At 42.2% G+C, this 21,095-nt stretch overlaps 1 pseudogene; it reads left to right on the forward strand.

Annotated features, from left to right (window-relative positions):
* The first annotated feature begins 1,861 nt into the window (after positions 1–1,861).
* LOC147324222 (uncharacterized) overlaps positions 1,862–21,095 on the forward strand; it is a 51,311-nt pseudogene continuing 32,077 nt past the window's right edge.

The raw sequence follows: 21,095 nt of genomic DNA on the forward strand, positions 1-21,095 counted from the left end.
TCATTTTTCCTCTGCTGCTGTCACCTGTTGTTTCTGTTTGACCTCACATTTTGTTGTCTATCTTTAGAACAGAGGAGAATGCCTTTGTTTCTGTCTCTCTTGATCCTTCTCCTTTCCCTTCATTTGAGTCTACTGAAATGAGTCTTATGTAATTACCAAAACAATCTCAAGAAACCTAATAAGAGGAATTGAGCTCCAAGGCAGTTTACAAACTTATTGATTTTAGATTTACCATTCAAAACTCTCATTAATTTTTCAAACAGCTGATTTTCATTTCACACAGTAGCAAGCAATAGCAGCAGGCTTCTCATTTCTAGCAATATAAAGTGTGATCTTTAAGTATTGGAACTCTAAACACAGAGGCTTACATGTACAGCAGAGGGAGGGATGCGAGGGTGGGGTAGGGTAGGTACCACGAAATATTTTTAACCTCAAAATTTGCTAGCATTCCTAAAAAGTTACATTTTTAAAGTTTATTTCAAACCACCATATTTCCCATTAATGAGCCCACTGGCACTGTCATTTGTAAGGGCCAATGAAGAGTCAAACTAAAATGACTTGCAATCATCTTTATATTCTTGTTTATATATTGTTGTAAGAACAACAGCAGAGTGTGGCTGAATTTGCTGGGTGATGATGTCAGACAGCAAGCATCTACAAAATGGCAAGACTTGAAAAACTACCTCCCTACAGCTTGCTTTAGTCCTATGTATGCCAGTTCCCGTTTTCCCAAATCTTTACAGTGGAGGTGGAAAATTCAAAGTCAGCACGATCCATAGATGGGAATTTGTGTGTCTTCTGGCCATTTGATTTGAGAAAATTAGAAATGGTCCATGTTTGATTTTTAATCTCTCTGATTCATATGTTGAGGGAGTTACTTGATAGGCTTGGAACAAATACACCTTTTCTTTTCCAAGAATGTTATAATGTTATAAATGTTATAAGCCTACACTAATGTGAAAAGATAAAAAAGCTGCTATGGATACACACTGCACATAGACAACAACTGAGTCCTATTTGTTTATCTTTTGGAAATATAATACATAAACAAGGAAGTTTTTGCTGACTGACTGATTATTTGTTGTACTGACAAGTATAACTAAATGATTTTACCCAAAAATAAAATGACTGTAAAATACACTGTTTATAGAACCACATTAGTCAAAATAGACTGGTATTTTATGACCATTGGTGGAAAATTATCAGCGAAACATAGGATTTACAATGCTATTCATTTTCTTCAGTAAGAAATCTTGTATCATGGCTGCTACTACTACTTTTACTTAGTTTTTGTTAAATAAAAAATCTCATCGGGTAATATCTCATGTTTTATTACTTATCTGAAGACCTGAAGGGACCAGACTTTTTTTCAATTATGTAAAAATCACATTTACATGATATACTGTAACTAGAACAGTGCAAAAATACAACACATGCCAGTCTCATAACAATCAGCTCAGCTTAGACTTAACAGAACTGTGAACACATGCAGCTATAGTAGCCACGAAGAGGTGAACTCTCTCTGAAGGATACACAAATCTGTATCCAATGCTGCATATGTAGTACAGACACGTAAGCACATACTGTATCTATAGACAAACACACAGAGCAACTACAATCTCTACCTCGCACACACACACACACACACACACACACACACACACACACACACACTGAATTAAATTAGTGTACAGCTTGGCACTTGTGCCTCTCTGGCCCCCAACCTGCTGGCTGATTCAATTTTCTGGGCAAATCTGCCGCCAGTGACCGCTAACATTCACCTTTAGATGGAGAGAGAGGGAGAATATGTGAGTGAGAGAGGGATGACTGAGAATGACTGAAAGAGAGAGACAGGGAGAGCATGGCTGGGTTTGGCAGGGTGGAAGAAGCAAAGAGTGGGTGAGGGAAAAAAAAACCCTGGACTGTTGCTGCATACTTCAAGAGTTAGCTGGGGGTGTGGGATGAAGGTGCGTGCCAATAATATTCCTGAAGGGAAGTGGATGGAAAGGAGAATCTGCCAACACTCGGGTTTACTCCAGAGAAAGCACTGGGCAAGCACAGAAAAAAGTAATACTTTAATTCTGAAAACAAATAAGCAAAAAAGTCTAACGCACTGTCTTATTATGATCTTTCTTGGCTCCTTGTTTTTTATTAATTATAAATGGAGCCTTTAGCTTTTTAAATGCAAATTTGGAAAAAAAAGGTTTTCAGAGGACTCTATGCAGCGCTGTGAAAACTTTACGCAAGCTCTCTTAAGGTCTCTCCACAACATTTCCGCCGGGTTTAAGTCTGGACTTTGATTAGGATGTAGCTTTTATTTCACAGATTCATTATGTTGTAGATGTACAGGGTGGGTCATTTATATGGATACACCGTAATAACATGGGAATCAGGGCTGGACTGGGACAAAAAATCGGCCTGGGCATTTTGACTAGAGACCGGCCCACCAAAAATGTGACGTCATTCAGGGGTAAAACCGCAAAGGATTCTGGGAACTTGTGGCAAGAGGTACTAGCGCATGCAGGCTTTCAATTGAACTCAGTTACACAGCGATAAAAAGAAACACAAAAAATGGCAAGAAGCTGTTGTATTATTAACTGCAATAGCCGGTGTTGTGCCAAAAAGTGATTGTCTGCCAAAAACTGATTTCCGGTATTTGCCAAAAACTGATTGCTCGTATTTAAATTGCTGTAAGTAACTTGTTGGGCTATAATATGTGAAACATATGTCAAATGCGTCCCTCGTGGATGACATGAAGTCATCTCTCCATCTCTCTCTGCTGCTCTTCTGTCTCCTCTGTCACAGATTTCTCCACTTTTGATGATAAATCAGCCTGGTGCAACATGTAAGGATTGGCACAATTTGTTAAGGTTTTGAGGAGTTTGAGAAACTAACCTTAAGCATAAAATAAAATTTACTATCAGTAACTTCATAGCACCTGGCCCAGCAGTATATAAACTCCGTCATGCTAGCTAGTACGCAGTACCAGTTATTCTAAGCGACTGTAAAAAGTCAGCACAACGAAAACAAACTACAACTAAACTTGGTTTATATCTGACACAGAGAGACAGCAGGTCATAACTTCTTATGTGAAGTTCAGTTCCTCTGCCACTATGACCGTCGGCCGCCTCGGGTCTTTCCTCCTCTTGACTCCCCTTTCCCTTATCCACCTGCTGGCCTCCACCACTTGCTGATGTTGCTAAATCTGTGGAAGCTATGCCATAGCTACCACCAAACAATTCAGTTATTTTTACACATTTGGCAACGTCTGCCTGAAGGGCTTGTTTCTTTTTGGCCCTAATTTTTTCTGCACCTCCATTTTCTTTAGTTCGTCTATAAGATTGCTAAACAAGGGGGGACCTCCTCGGCTGTAATTGGTCCAGCCGAGAGTCGATCATGACCAATTGGCCAATCCAACACCTTTCATTATTTATACCCTTCCAAAAAAAAATAAAAAAAATCGATCGGCCCATAAAAACAAAAAATCCCGATGCCCCCAGTCCAGTATTCCCGATGGCCAGTCCAGCTATGATGGGAATGGTTGGTGATATTAAAGTCCTGTTTGTGGTACATTAGTATATGTGAGGGGGCAAACTCCTCAAGATGGGTGGTGACCATGGTGGCTATTTAGAAGTCGGCCATCTTAGATACAACTTTTGTTTTTTCAATAGGAAGAGGGCCATGTGACACATCAAACTTATTGGTAATGTCACAAGAACAACAATTGGTGTGCTTAGTTTCAACGTAACTTTATTCTTTCATGAGTTATTTACAAGTTTCTGACCACTTATAAAATGTGTTCAATGTGCTGCTCATTGTGTTGGATTGTCATCTGGGGTCCCTCATCGAGGAGAAGAAAGTGGCATCATCAGTGGAGATAAGCTCCAGAACTGGGCAGGCGGCGGCAGCATTCGCTTCCCTGTGCTGGTGTGTCTGGAAGAAGAAGAAGAACATCTCATTGGCGACAATGATCCGCCTTTACCGAACCCTGATCCTGCCCATTCTACTTTACAGCGCGGAGACGTGGACAATGCTCAAACACGACCTGAGCAAGCTCGAAGTTTTCCAAATGCGTTGCCTTAGATGCGTTCTCTGCGTTTCCCTTTGCGACCATCATTCGAATAACACCATCCTCACCAGCTGCGGCAGCAAACTGACGATCGGCGACCTAATCCAGCGCCGCTGACTCCGTTGGTTTGGCCACATTTGTCGAATGGACCCGAGCCGCTACCCCATGGCCTACTCTGGTTGACCCGCCCCACCGATTGGAGGGTGCATCGAAATGCACCAAAGAAGACATGGATGAAACAAATCCAGGATGATTTTAAGGCCCTTCGACTTGACCTCGAGCAGGCAAGAACCATCGCCTTAGATCAAAAAGCGTGGAAGATAATCGTTGGTCAAGCAAGAGAACCTGCGGCACCTACAGCAGCGTACTGGTTGTGCGGCAGACCACCGCTGCTGGTCGCCCGCTAAGTACAAGAAGAAGTGTTGGATTGTCAATGCAACCCTCTTCTCCCACTCTTCACACACTGATAGCAACACCGCAGGAGAAATGCCAGCACAGGAATCCAGTATACGTAGTTTCAGGTGTTGCACATCTCGTATCTTCACACCATAGACAATTGCCTTCAGATGACCCCAAAGATAAAAGTCTAAGGGGGTCAGATCGGGAGACCTGGGCCATTCAACTGGCCCACGACGACCAATCCACTTTCCAGGAAACTGCTCATCTAGGAATGCTCGGACCTGCACCCATAATGTGGTGGTGCACCATCCTGCTGGAAAAACTCAGGGAACGTGCCAGCTTCAGTGCATAAAGAGGGAAACACATCATCATGTAGCAATTTCAAATATCCAGTGGCCTTGAGGTTTCCACTGATGAAGAATGGACCCACTATCGTTGTTCCCCATATACCACACCAAACCATCATTTTTGTTGTGCCAACAGTCTTGGAGGGATCCATCCAATGTGGGTTAGTGTCAGACCAATAGCGGTGGTTTTGTTTGTTAACACCATTCACATAAAAGTTTGCCTCATCACTGAACAAAATCTTCTGCGTGAACTGAGGGTCCTGTTCCAATTTTGGTTTTGCCCATTCTGCAAATTCTGTGCGCTGATCTGGGTCATCCTCGTTGAGATGCTGCAGTAGCTGGAGTTTGTAAGGGTGCCATTTGTGAGTAGCTAATATCCACTGAAGGGATGTTCGACTAATGCCAATCTCTCGTGACATGCGGCGAGTGCTGCGCTGTGGGCTCTTGCTGAATGAAGCTAGGACAGCCACTGATGTTTCTTCATTAGTGACAGTTTTCTTGCGTCCACATTTTGGCAAATCCAACACTGAACCAGTTTCACGAAACTTAGCAAGCAGTTTGCTAACTGTAGCATGGGAGATGGGTGGTCTCATAGGGTGTCTTGCATTGAAATCTGGTGCAATGACCCGGTTACTGCGTTCACCAGATATCAACACAATTTTGATCCGCTCCTCACGTGTTAACCTCTTCGACATGTCAATGGCTGTGAACAAAGAGAAACTTGTAAATAACTCATGAAAGAATAAAGTTACGTTGAAACTAAGCACACCATTGTTTCTCTTGTGACATTACCAATAAGTCTGATGTGTCACATGGCCCTCTTCCTATTGAAAAAACAAAAGTTGTATCCAAGATGGCCGACTTCTAAATGGCCACCATGGTCACCACCCATCTTGAGGAGTTTGCCCCCTCACATATACTAATGTGCCACAAACAGGACTTTAATATCACCACCCATTCCTCTGTTATTACGGTGTATCCATATAAATGGCCCACCCTGTAGATGATGCTGTGCTTTCACTTACTGTCCTGACTCAATTTCAGCCACGATTTAGCAGTTAGACAGATGTCGGTAGAACTGACTCTACAGTATTTTGTTGTTTTTAACCATTAACTCCTCTGAATAACAAAGTGCAGTCACTCTTTGACTGAAAAACAAGCTCAAATCATCACTGCTTCATCACTGTGCATCACTCTTGATGGAAATGGACATTGTACCAGTGTGGTGCTGGGCATTATGGCCAAACATCTCTACTTTTTGGACTCATCAGTCCAAAAGATACTGCTGCACATGTCTTGTGTTTGTTCAGATGTAACTTTGCAAACCTAATCTTAATCCTGGCAACCCTTCCAAATAAGCTTTACATGTTCAGCCTTTCTCTTATTGCACTCTTGGGAACTTTAACATTTACATGCTGACTGAGGACTGTACAGTCCTAGAGGCAGACATTAGGTTTTTGCAGTTACTCTGACCATTGTACAAGTCAGACTGTGAATTTGCTGAGGCGCCACTTCTGGGAAGATTGTGTCATCGTAACAATCATTTGAATGCTTCAGACCAGCATACTGCCAAGAGTTCTGCTTTTAGAAATGTGGTCACACTTACTGATGATCAGTGTTGTGTGTATGATAAAAAAGAGAGGGGCAGATAAGAGGAAGGAGAGGTCATCTCTCTGATTCTGTTAATTGGAGGCTTTTGGGAAAAGTAACCTGAATGCTGCAATTCTGTTCCTCCAGAGAGTATGTGTTAGCACAGACAAGCAGCAGATATCCTTACACACTGTCACACAGTCCCATGTATATCTTAGAAATAAAAATAAAAACATATATGTTAAATCAGCTTTGACACCCCCCCCCCCCCCCCCCAACTACAGTAGCTATGCAAACAACAACCAGTTTGATTCATGAGAACTACAAAAGTACAGATGTCTATTTTTCAGCCTGTTTTAAAAGATCAGGTGAGACAGGAATTAGCTGCACATAAAGCTATAAAACCTAGAAATGTGCAGATCAGAACCAGAAACTCAGTCTGTGAGTCTGGCTGACCTGTAAATTCCTCTAACGTTATATTTGTTATATCAGACATTTTACTAATATGCTTTCATTCCCTGATTTTAGAATTATTACTGATTGTCCAAACTCTTCTCAATTTATGTACTGTCTGCTCTCTCATTGAGCACAGCAGAGAAATCACAATGCAAGCCATGTCTGAGAACCTTTAAATTCGTTGTTGAGTATATAACATGCCAGCCCAAGATCTAAGAGCCCTGCCTCAGCACACAGCACCTTTTCCTGTTAAATCTATGAGTTAATGGGCTTTGCTTTTGCTTTCTGAAAACCACATCCCTTGTCATCTCTTAAAGGTGGATCTATACGAACTGTGAAAAAGGTAAAATGTCTCAAAGCAGACAGGCAGTCAGACAGAAAGCAGAAGAAGCAAACCGTGAGAAAGACAGAACGATACATTGATAGACAGATAGAATGACAGAGAGGCAGGTGTAGGGGGGGGCGTGGAAACAGAGGAAGTCACATATGCTCACTTCCATAGACATAAGCCCTGATTAAATTGAGTGTGTAGTAGCTGGCCGCTTTTCAGGTGTGTGTGTGTGGGGGAGAGTGTGAGTCCTGTAATATTGTTTGTAGTCCCATGGGCTGTAGCTGAGCAAACTCAATCAACTCCCACTCACCTCTGTGGCCCTCCCTCCACTGTCAGGCCAGGACTAGACACTGGCCTGGCTTCTCCTCTGAACTGAGCGAGAGCGTTTTCACTGTGTGTATGAGTATGCATTGTGTGTGCCTGTGCGGGGGCGTGTGTTCAGGTGTGTCCTTGAAAGAATCAAAAGCCTCTGCAGATTGAATGCATTAGTATGAGAGACAGGTTTTCAATAACTCTAGCTTGCACGTGTGTGTTTGTCATGCTTACAAGATTAAAACCAACATTTTCTTATTCCTACTCTATTTTTCCCCTCTGAGTTATTATTTTTTGTTGATCTGTCACCCGTATTGAATCCAAACGATGGGTTTACGAGAGTATGGGCATGTGCACGCGACCTCTACCATCGCGAACCTCTGGCCACACATACACACCTGTCAATCAGAGACATCTACCATCAAAAGCGTCTGCTGTGCTAATTTAAGGTCTACTTGCAAAGAGAGAAAAATCAGCACATGCAGACAGGTTGCACTGGCAAAGACAACACCAATCAATCAGCTGATCAATCATAATTGGCTTATTTGCATATTTGCCACATATTCAAAATCATCCTTCATTTATGCAAATGTGCAGCAGAAAATGAGCTCCAGGGAGAGAGGGAGAGGTCAGGACTGAACTTGGACCTGTTGGTTGCTGAGAGATCAAATTAGAGCTTTATTTAGATTTATGCAGATCTTAACAGTAATGATATACAGCAGGCACGGTGCCCTTGGGTGTCAACGAAGACATTAATGCATCTACGGCCAGAGACACACTGTCCCACTATTCAAATACTGTGTCTTTGAAATAAAGACAAACCTGTAAGCCTCATTTGTACTGCACCCTAAAGCAGGATTCATATATTCATGTCACTCGGGTCTCATGACTGAAACATTATACTGCAGGGCTCTCTCAGAGTATGTCAGACAGGGCTCTCTTCTAGACACTCTAAACCCACTGGCAAAATGTACTTTTCAAATTTTTTCTTAATTTTAAATATGTTCATATTGTCTATTTTGTAAAATGTTCAGATTGTCTGTTCTTATTTAATTCACTTAATGTACAGAATTCACCTGCTTGCTTCATACAATGCTACTACTGCACATTCACCTAATGTATATAATATATAATGTTCTTCTTCTCTCCCCCTTTTGCACATTTCACTGCGTGTTATACTTGTATAACTATGCATGTGATGAATAAAGAATCTTGAAAAAAAAAGCAGGTAGTCCCACGGTTGCCCCGCCCCCCCCAAACAACAAACCTGAGTCACTTTTGCATTTTAAAATATGCAGCAAAGTCAAGATAATTCTAGGAAATTCTCCTGTCAGTGAAAATCTGATTTACAAATACACTAATAAACCATCGAGTAATGAGATAATTATACACAGTTTATTTACCACTACTCAGTGCTGCTAGCGTTTCATGTTGTGGGTAGTTGCTGAATTTATCACCAAAATCTGCTTTGCTAAATAATGACCTTGCCCAACAGCAAGCAGTTTTGACAGCACCTATTATTGAGGTAAGTGTGAAAGTCCAGAAAGGAAGATGCTGCAGGACTTAATACATTTGCTGTGTTGTAAAAAATATTTTTATTTCGCCGTAAGTCAAAGTGCAAACTGCTCCACAACGGGAATGGTAAAAAAAACAACAGGAGGTGAAGAACAGTGCAAACACTCTTTAAAAGGCCGAATGGGAAACAGGAAGACCGGAGAAACCAGAAATAATCTCACACAGTGCTTCAGTCATTTAGCTTACTAGCCAGCTCTGACTTGGCTTGAAGTCAGTTGGACTCAGCCCGGACTACCTACTGACTACGATCACTGGCTTCATAACTTTTAGGGACACATTGTCAACATGTAGCCAAGCGATGGAAGATTTCCAGTTTGGTGGCCCAAGGATTATCTCTTTGCACTTTACAGATGATGTAGTGCTTTTGTTTTCATCCACCAGGGACATGGAGCGCTCACTGGAGCATGTTGAAGCCAAACAATAGGAATGTTAAAGAATGAGAATTAGCTCTGCCAAAGGTGAGGCTAGGAGGTCGTCAGGAGAAAAAGGATGGAGTGCCCACTCCAGGTCAGTGAGGAGTTTCTATCCCAAGCTTTAACTATCTTGGAAGACAGATTGCTGTGGCATCTACAGACATGCACATGTTGTACTGGTCTTTTGTGGTGGTGAAGGAGCTGGCCAGGAGCCGTGGTAGTAACTGAAAAAATAAGACTGTGGCTATAAGCACTTGAAATGTCCTTCTTTGGTGTGTTGGCTCACCCTTTGAGATCATAAGCTCTGTCATTTGGGAGCTGCTCAGAGTTGCTTCTCCATACCAAAAGGATCCAGATGTGATGGGACAAGCATCTAATTAGGATACTCCTAGGCACTGCTTAGGTGAGGTGTTTTGGGCACCTCCTTCCAGACGGAAACTCTGGTGTTGACCCAGGACATGGTGAAAAGTTTACATCTCTCCGCTATCACTAATGCATCAGCGTCCCCAGGGAATAGCTAGAGGAGCGAAAGCCAGGAAAAGAGAGGTTTGGGCATCTCTTTGGCTGCCCCCACAACCCAGACCTGGATATGTTGCAGGAAAGGTTAGATGGACTTGCTAATCACAGTAATTTAAAAAACTGTCTCCCTGTGATGGGTCCCTATATCCCTATTCTTTAGGACCACAGATGTACTTGGCAAAAATGCACAGAGGAATTCTATATTCTCATGTTATTGGGCCATGACAAAGTGCATTCAGCAGGCCTACCACCAGAGTCATTGGAGGTATCATTGTTGTCGTCATCACCATCATAATCATCTGGGGTAAAGTGAATATACCTTGGGCTATATCTGTCCACCTCTAACACAAATAAACACATGGAAAAATTAAGAATAAGTGAACACGTGATTATCACTAACTACTATTACTATTTTTAATTTTTTAATATAACTGGAATCACACTCTGTAACACTTTATTAGTAATGTCTTAGTCTATAGTGTTGATTAAATGCATAAAATTTTATGCAGGAAAATTATTTGGTTATATTTTCACCATATGATCCTATTACGGGCCTGCCTTTGATTTCAGATGTGATGCCAAAGAACATAAGGAAATGAAAATTAGATTTTAGATGGAAGAAAATAAGTCCTGCCCGCTGAAAGATTATGTGTATACGTTTTCACACTGTGCACAACTGTGTTGGTTACATGTAATCTATAAAATGTGTACTAAGATTTTATAATGCTTATATGTGGTAATGGCCAATAACATGATGATCTATAGATAAAATGTGTGTGTGCGCAAGCTTGAACAGTACTTACTGTCCAAGATACACAGAAAGGTTATTGGCTTCAAAACAGTTCAATATGTCAAATAAACACCCAGCTCAGTGAGCAGCTGGAGAACAGAGTGCAGAGATGAAGAGAGCGAAACAGGGTAGAAGGACAGAGATGAAAAGCGATGAGAACAGAGGCAGTGAGAGCTCGGGGAGGGTGACAAAACTGGATAGAGAGGGCAAGAATGAGAGATGACTGTGAATATGAAAATAAAAGAGATAAGGACGAAGGTAAAAGGAGGAAGACTGGCATTGTCTTTGTAATTATAACGATTTCAAACATGTCTTCTTGTTCCAGATGCTTCAGTTAATGGACCACTTTATAGCAGAATCTGTAGCAACAATACATCAAAGTGTATAGATTTGAATTGAAGTTGTACAGTCACATCAAGGACGTCCAGATTTCTGATGCCATTCTACCAAAATGTCATTCCTGGTAGTTACAACAACCACAAATGCAGCCATAAAGAACTACGTGATTAAAAGCAAGTATTCCTGCAACAGATGGCTCGACAGCAAATAAAGCAAAATGTGTCGAGTCCTCCAAGATGCTTGAAACAAGCTACCAGCCAAGTAGTTTGAAGAACTGTGAACCGGTGCTATTTTACCCGTGACAAGCAGTCGCACTAAAATTTGATCTAGGATTTTTCCGTTTACTGCACTTTTTATTTGCATCGATTTAAAAACAGTCACACAGTGCTACGTAGCAGGCTACCTGGGCAGTTGTCATAGTGACCAAGGACGAACTAGGAAAGACGGTATTATTTTGGACAATATGTCAGAGTAAACACAAGATGAACGAGTGAGCAACTGTAGTGCTGCAGTCAAATACAGGCGTGTGTGCGAGTGTGTGTGTGGACTATTGCCTGTGGGTCAGTGTGTGAGAGCGATCAGATTCTCTGTGACTCATACTGTTATCTGTCGCGTCACACTGACACCCATTATACCATCTGTTTATCGGGGCTTTGATAAATGACAGCTTGACACCAAAGATGTCACCCAAATCAAAACAGAAGGATTAACACTTCTGCTGAAGTCAGAGGGGCAGAGTTGGTGAGCAGGCAAGTCTAATCTTCAACTCCTACAAAGTATAAACACATGAGCAGATTCAGGACCCGTTTACACTGAAAACAAACTTAAATCCCGTTAGGCAGTCAGTAAGCTGAGAAAACAAACACACATTCATTTGAATCTCGAATAAGAACATCAGTTTTATCTGATAAGTAAATCATTTGATGACGTGTGTGTCCTGAAACATTTCATATAAAGACATTTCTCTTATGCAACATGAACAAAACTACTTGTACTGCAGAAACACATAAAGATACCAGAGGTTAAGCACTTATTACTGAGTGTGAAACAGAATTTAAGGTAGATGTATTGTACTTGAATATCTAATCACACACCTACACAAAGCTGCACACAGCAGCCAGCACCTCTTGTCAACATTTCCTACTGATGAATCCATTTAGATGTGACCCCGACTGCGATGAAGAAAGAAGCACGACAAAGTAAGTCTGGGTCTGCGAGGACTGTGAATCCATATCTATGTATGAAGCCAAACTTTATGTGTATCTGCAGGCTGTCAGTGAAAGACGGCACTGTCTTCTCAGTACTCTCGATACTTGGAAGCAAACCAACAACCTCTGCTTTGAAAAGTCAGTTTAAGGCTGCTCCATTCTATTAAGTTTACTCTATTTAATTTTTCTTTTTTATGTCAAGCACTTTGTTGCTGTTTCTGCTTTCATGTGGCGTCCTTGTTCCTGTGTTTTGTGTGAGAGAAAGTGGGTGGGGGAACGAGCTGTACCTGCCTGTGAAAGCACGCAGAGAATTATAGGTCATGCGCAGGGACGATGAGTAAGCTTCCTGAGAACAAGACGGTGCCTTCGTGTTTTTGCATTTATGTTTTTTTTTTATCCCTAAATGAGACAAACACGGAATTGGACACTATTCTTTCAAGATGAAAAAGTCACTTGTTTCAGTATGTGCCCCAATTAAAGCAGTAGTACATGTGACATCAGCAAAAGTGAAAGCAAAGGGTACAGAGGAGGTCAAGGTGGATCAGTGGGCGAGGAAAGTGCTGAGGATTATCACACAAGACAACTTCTCGTTTCCTGTTTCGAAAATGCCAGCTGTTTCCTGCAGGGTTGTCACATAAAACGGTGGTACAGTTATGATTGGAGCATTTCGGAAGACAAAGTTTTTGCTGCTGTTTAATTTGTTTTCAGCAAAGGTCTCAACAAACAGGGTTGTTAACAGATGTTTTGATGAACTTGGTGAGTCACATAATACAACATAGAATCAAAAATGAGAAACCTTTTGAGCTCACGTTTCTATTTCTGTTTTAAACATAAAATCTTTAGAATTTCTGCTGCAGCAAACAAACATTTATCAGCTGGGAATGAAATTTTCACAGAGCGCTATCATCCTCAAGAACAGAGATAAATGATTTTATTAAAACTGCCCATAGAGACAAGGTTACAGCTCTCCTTTATACACACTCACTCTCAGCCGTGACCACGTCTTTAGTTTTATTCTCTCTGCTGCTGTCGGCCTCAGGCTAACAGCTACCAGCTCATGGACTTTATGTCTTTCATTTGAGCTCTTCTTCCTACTGTTTGTTGTTTAGACTTAAACATTTATAAGTAGATTTTTGGTCACCTTACATGGGCAGTATTTATGCTGCCGGCTTTATCTGAAGGTTTGAGTCATTGCATGAATTTAGAAAGAAAAATACATGAGACAGAAATAACTCATTAGAACATGCGAGCACACGCGCACACATGTACATCTATCTATGGGATGTTGCACATTTTTTTCTTACACAGATTTAAATGAGTCAATGCAATCAGAAGTGTGCACTCGAGAGAAGACAGGAGGATGCTGACAGTATGACAGAGAGAGGGATATTTGACAGGGAAGAGTGCAGACTGGCTGATGCTGAGCGACCATCTGCCAAAGTTTTTCTTCCCTGCACTGTGGTTTCTAAATGATAGCATCTTACTCTCCAAATCTCTTTGTTGCACAGTCACAGGTACACACTCTCTCTTTCTCTGTGTGTCTTTGATCTTTCATCTCTCTTTCCTATCAGTCCATCACCCAGTCCCTGTAAAAACACAGCCTGTTAATGGTAAGAAGGAAAGCGTACAGTAGATCCCACCTGTGCTATGACTCACATGTTAACCCCTAACACAAGGCTTTAAAGCCACTGTTCACATGCACCGAACACTTTCTGCACCATCCCTGGTGATTTTGTGCATCCCTGAGGGTTGTGTGTCTTTATCTATTTGATTTCTAGTTTTGACCTGTTATACCACTTGTAACACTGATGAAGCGCTAATGAATTAATACAGGCTTCACAGGCTTCACAAATGATGAAATCCCTGTGTTATTAGCTGAATCACATGGTGTTACTATTAGCAAACGTACTCGCGAAAGCGCCAATTTGTTGGGATCCGTTTTTGAGTGCGCGTTCCTCTGCGCCATATGCTTCCGGGTAACAAGAAAGCGACCTCATTCACGTATATTTTTGATTGGCAAAGCTAACTCGAAATTTTGAGAAAAATAACTCAAAATCTCGAGTTATGGATACTAGCTGTTTTGTTTTTATTTAGTGGCGGAAACGGGCTTCCATACCAAGCGCTGTTGTCCATAAACGGGGGAAATGGAGTGTATGATTGTGGAAATCAGTGTATTCAGAAAATGGGGACAGAGCGTCGTCGTTGATAGCTTCCTACCAGTCCAGTGGAAGCTTCAATGCAGAATGAGTCCTGCTCCTAGCCGTTCATTGGCTCGCCATCCTTTTCCATACCCAAAAAGGTTCAACTGGCCTGCATTAAATAAACAAGGCCAATAAGAAATCACAAGAATAATACAAAATGTCAGTCAGTTAAGCTAAATACATTAAGTTATTCTTGTTCCTGTGTACACAATTTATAAATAAATAAACAAACAGTACCAATAAGGATTTAACTAAAACATTTCAACTGCTATATACATATTATATAGCTTCACAACATTTGTTATTCAACAACTATCAGTCAAATCAAAAATCAAAATCAAATTGTTTGGACCAGCAGCAGCCAATTAGCGTCAGCTGGTAGCAATACAAACAGTCAATTAAAAGTTCAAACTCACCAATTCCGTTCTGTTCAGTGCACAACAACATTATGGCTCTGGCTCACCGTAATCAGCACAAGTTAGCTGACCCGCCGGCGCCTCAAAATCACATGACCAATTTAAGACGGCACAGCTACAAGATGCAGCATGTCAGAGTCTCCATTTCAACTTGGGTCGAAAGACTTCAAACTACATACCAGTTTTTGAATTGTGTCGATGGGCCACGTAAAACCACACTGAAAAAAAGGGAATTGGCAGGCTTTTGAATTTGCACAAATGAATTTAGTTAATGCTACACAAGCCTTTCATGTTTCTCTTATTTACATTATTAAATAAAGTACCATTTACTTGATTATAAACAATACTGAGACTACTCATTTTTCTTGCATTGATTTAAAGTGACTAAATTAGAATACTAAAACCATTGTAATCATGTTTGACCACAACCGGAAATGATGCAATTTATTCAAAGACAACAACTAAATATGATTGGATAATAAGACCTAGAGTCTTATCCAATAAGACAACAACATAATTTAAGGAGAGCGCGATTGACCGCCAGATTCTGGAAGACTGTTTAGCCACATGCAACCTTTGGCACTGAGTCAGGCATACTGAGAAGGTAAGTAATTTAAATACATTTGTTTTAGTTGGGTACGTTTTCACAGAATTGTTGTAGTGCATGCTATATAAAAAGTGATCTGTAATGCATCTACATGTTGTTTTTACAGTGCTAGCTAAAGTTGGTATTAGCTTTGTGGCTAAAACTGAAAAATAGTAACAAATTGCAGCTGTTGCCGGTCGAAATTTATGCATGTGACAGATAGCCAGTGTTGGTCAAGTTACTTGAAAAAAGTAATCAGTAACTAATTACTGATTACTTCCCCCAAAAAGTAATCCCGTTACTTTACTGATTACTTATTTTCAAAAGTAATTAATTATTTAGTTACTTAGTTACTTTTAAAAAACCCGATTTACAACCTGAATAGGTGATAAAGTGACAGATCTTTCAGCCCAATTCTACTTTTTCTGCATAATCCATCATACAAAATGTAATCAAATGGAAAAGTATCTTTTTTAACTTGTTTTATTAGTTTTAATCTTTTAACTTTATGCATCAAGCAAAAATTTAATTATATGCAACATTCTCTGACTTGAATAAATTAGTTTAACATTGAAACCTATTTTCTGCACATTCCAGCACATAAAACAAAATATTTTTTGTGTTTACACACAGTCTTTCAAATAGATGCAAGTAAAACACAGCAGAAAATAAATAAAGTCAAAGACTCAGCGGTCCTGTTGCTCTATTTTCACCTGTAAAGCAGGAGTGGGGCAGGCGGAGGTTTACCCTGGTGCAGGTGTGCCGCGGTCAGTGGAAGAATCCGCGAGTTTCTCTGTGAGTTTCCCATTACGTCGTAGCTACTCGGTACTTGCTTGGAAGTTTAGGGGTTTTTTTCGCTGTAAAAAGAAGTTTTCTTCCCACGCACAGCGGACACTAATGTTTTTGTCACATTTTATGGAATCAAACTCAAAGTAGGGTCAGTACTTCCACGCTTTAAACGCTGCACGCTCATACTCTCTCCCGCACTCGATATGTGATCCATTGTTGATCTGCACACAGCTGTTGTCACGAATGGCGCACTCACTGTAATGAGACATTCTCGCAAAAAATCACGGTTTTAGTAACGCAGTAACGCAGCATTCCTACGGGAAGTAACGGTAATCTAATTACTGTTTTTGCAATAGTAATCCCTTACTTTACTCGTTACTTGAAAAAAGTAACGCGTTACTGCCCATCTCTGCAGATAGCACTGACGTTTTTGATGGCTTACCAAGTTAAAACGTCACTGAGAGAGCGCAGTAGTGTTTGTGTTACTCGTGCTAGTTATGGCTACAGTGGCTAATTAGTCCGGCTGTAACCGTCAGAGTTTAAGAAGCTGAGAGCCCCACAGTGCCATACCTTAATTCTTGCTGCTGACACACACTCGAGTTATAATAAGGATCCTGCCACCTTAGACGTGGGTTTAAGAACCTGTGCCCATAAATGCCAAATCATTTTTCCATTTAGTCATTGTTTTAGGTGAAGTGTCACTTACTTGACTATTCTATTGGTCAAGCCCAAATAATACAGCAGATATCTACAAGGAGATACGTTTGTTCAACAGACTATGTCTTATTAAGTGATGTATTGTGAATTTTCCAACATCGTCCTAACAAAAATTAGGACCCCCCCCCCCCCCCTTTTTTTTTTCTACTTTGTGTAGAACATATGTGAGCTGCTTCTCAAAACATTATGTATAAATGAGGGGGAAATTGGTACTTTAAAAAACCATTGATGCTCTTCTGGACTGGAATACCTTTTTTCAATTAAAATTAATGTTTTTTGTGATGGTGGAATTTTTACCTTTATGATTACAGAAGTCAAAACATCAGATGATGATAGCTTACCATTTAAACTCCCCATCTCTTGGCAATTCTGAATTAGAGGGCTCAGCTGTATCGGCCTTTCTAGTGGATTTAAAGAGTTAAAGACTTAAAGAGGAAATAGCTTAAGTCATTAGGTACATATTCCCTGACATTCTAGAGGTCAACCTTGCACAGTGTGTGACATTAAAGGGCATAACTTATAGAAATGGAATGGTACTGGCCTAAAGGGCAGCAGGTGGATTGCCAGAATACTGAAAAACCATATCTGCATTGTATCACAGCATATTCTACATTGTCAGAGAGCTTGGTGGCTGGTACAGAGAGCACGACAGAGCTTTTGAGCTCAGCCCAGTATCCACAAGAATATTCACTCTCATTTCACTCTGTGAATTCCTTGATACTTATCCATTGGTTGACTATGAGATTGGATCAGTCCACATTGTGACTTTAAAAAGGCATATAGAATTAAAAGGTGTTCATATAAGTGTAATAGGTTCAGTGGCATGTATTTCATTAGATAAATTCTTTTTTTACGTCTGATCTTTATAACTTTGACTATTGGGTATGGGTAGCTTTATGAAAACTAAACTGAAAGGATTCTTTCTGAATATGTAATTCTTTTTTGCCTACAGAGTCCTATGGGGAGTCCTATGGTCCTAAAGACTGTTTTGGCTGACGGAACCTGTCGAAGGCTCACTCTCTAATGGAGCGCCTGAATCAACTGAGGATCTCATCGTTGAAGTCAAGAGACAGTGTTGTCTTCAGGGCAGTTTCAGACTTCAGTTTATGGATTCCTTGTTTGGGAATGAGTTTCTTAACCTCACCTCAGTTTCAGAAGTAGCAGACAAAGGGACTCTTAAAGCTATTGACATGCCAAAGCCCACCACATGGACATAAAAAAGAGTAACAGAAAACTTTTTCATACAGAAGACATGAAGACATGAAGTTGTTCGTGATGCACCAATGGTGGAGGCTTTCATGGCAAGATGGCCTGATCTATTTGATTTCCATGAGGTAAGGTTTGCCTCATACACGGTGTTCTTGTGGTATTAGCCTAAAATGGTTAAGGCACAGTTGTTATTTGACAGCCCATTTCTTCAGCATGAGTGACTGCAGCCTTCTTCCAGGTATTAAACCGTTTTATTCTCCGCGGGAGTTTGCTTCATTCATCCTGGCCGCTGTTTACATCCCGCCAGATGCGGATGCGCAGGCAGCTCAGTGCGCACTCGCGGAGCAGATACTGCACATGGAGCGGACATTCCCGGACTCTCTCATCATTGCTCTTGGGGACTTTAACAAAGCCAATCTGAGCCATGAGCTTCCCAAATACAAGCAGTATATTAAATGCCCGACCAGAGAGGAGAGGACATTAGACCACTGTTACAGCACGATCAGCGGGGCCTATCGTGCGGTGCCCCGCGCTTCACTCGGACTTTCTGACCACGTCATGATCCACCTAATCCCTGCGTACAGACAGAGGCTGAAGCTCTCCAAACCTGTCGTGAGGACCAAAAAACTGTGGAGCAACGAGGCTGTGGAGGAGCTTCGCACGTGTTTGGAGACCACAGACTGGGACACATTGAAGGCTGCTTCTAACAGCTTGGACGAGTTTACGGACACTGTCACCTCCTATATCCACTTCTGTGAGGACAGCATTGTGCCATCACGCACCAGGGTGAGTTATAACAATGACAAACCCTGGTTTACTCCTAAACTCAAAAAGCTGTGGCTTGAAAAGAGAAAGGCGTTCAGAAGCGGAGACAGGGACTGCTACAGAGAGGCCAAGTACAGGTTCACTAAAGAAGTGGACATTGCTAAACATCAGCACTCTGAGAAGATGCAGCAGCAGATCTCAGAGAATGACTCGGCCTCTGTGTGGAAAGGTTTTAGGAATATCACCAACTACAAGCCTAAAACCCCCCACTCCACTGACGACTTGCTCTTGGCCAACACCCTTAACGACTTTTACTGCCGTTTTGACGAGTCATCAGGCAGCCTTCACACCTCCAACGGCCCCAACAATAGAGACACTTTGGACACTCATTCCCCCACCTCTCCCCCCTCCATAGAGCCATCACCACCTTCAATCACTTCACCTGCAACACCCCCCTCCTCACCCCACACAAAAGAGGATTTCACACCACCTCCTCCCACCACAACTCTTCATATTCATGAAGCAGATGTGAGGAAGCAGTTTAAGAGTCTGAATGCTCGAAAAGCTCCCGGCCCAGACGGTGTGTCTCCTGCCACCCTCAGACACTGCAAACGAGCTGGCCCCAGTGTTTTCTGGCATTATCAACTCCTCACTGCAGGCATGTCATGTGCCTGCCTGCTTCAAGTCCTCTACCATAATCCCTGTCCCCAAGAAACCTAGGATCACTGGACTAAATGACTACAGACCCGTGGCTCTGACATCTGTGGTCATGAAGTCATTTGAGCGCCTAGTTCTCTCCCATCTCAAGACCCTCACGGCCCCCCTCCTGGACCCCCTGCAGTTTGCATACAGAGCCAACAGGTCTGTAGATGACGCCATCAACATGGCCCTACACTTCATCCTGCAGCATCTGGACTCCCCAGGAACCTACGCCAGGATCCTGTTTGTGGACTTCAGCTCTGCCTTCAACACCATCCTTCCAGACCATCTCCGAGGCAAGCTTTCCCAGATGAATGTGCCTGATCCCATCTGCCGGTGGATCACTGACTTCCTGACGGACAGGAAGCAGCACGTGAGGCTGGGAAAGAATGTCTCGGACTCCCGGACCATCAGCACCGGCTCCCCTCAGGGCTGTGTTCTTTCTCCTCTGCTCTTCTCCCTGTACACCAACTGCTGCACCTCCACCCACCAGTCTGTCAAGCTAATCAAGTTTGCAGATGACACCACCGTTATCGGACTCATCTCGGACGGGGATGAGTCTGCCTACAGGAGGGAGGTTGAACGTCTGGTGTCCTGGTGCAGCCACAACAACCTGGTGCTGAATGCCCAGAAGACAGTGGAGATTATTGTGGACTTCAGGAAGCACACAGCCCCACTCCCCCCCATCATCCTGACTGACACCCCCATCACCTCTGTGGACTCATTCCGCTTCCTGGGTACCACCATCACCCAGGACCTGAAGTGGGAGCCCACCATCAATTCCGTCATTAAGAAAGCCCAGCAGAGGATGTACTTCCTGAGGCAGCTGAAGAAATTCAACCTGCCAACACGGACGATGATGCAATTCTACACTGCAATCATCGAGTCCATCCTCACCTCCTCCATCACCGTGTGGTACGCTGGAGCCACTATCAGGGACAAACAGAGACTGCAGCGTGTTGTGCGCTCTGCTGAGAAGATGATTGGCTGCAGACTCCCATCTCTGCAGGACCTGTACACCTCCAGGACACTGCGGCGTGCAGCTCGGATCTCAGCTGACCCTTCTCACCCTGGACACAGTCTGTTTGACCTGCTCCCCTCAGGCAGGAGGCTCCGGTCCATTCGCACCAGAACCTCTCGCCATAAGAACAGTTTCTTCCCCTCTGCTGTCGGACACATGAACAATAACCGTATGACTGTTCCCACCACTAACACATGACCCTACGCTGTGTTCACTGCATCATTCCATGTTTGGCACTGATCACCACCTGCACTCATGTATATATCATGTATATATCTATCCACTTAGCACTTTTAATTCTTATTCTTATTTTTATATTTTTATGACAGTATGTTTGCACTGAA

Source organism: Aulonocara sp. 'chitande type north' Nkhata Bay, linkage group LG7 (genome assembly GCF_057382095.1).
Source record: "Aulonocara sp. 'chitande type north' Nkhata Bay isolate Kocher_YH1m ecotype deep benthic linkage group LG7, A_spYH_male_GT1.1, whole genome shotgun sequence".
Classification (NCBI taxonomy): Eukaryota; Metazoa; Chordata; class Actinopteri; order Cichliformes; family Cichlidae; genus Aulonocara; species Aulonocara sp. 'chitande type north' Nkhata Bay.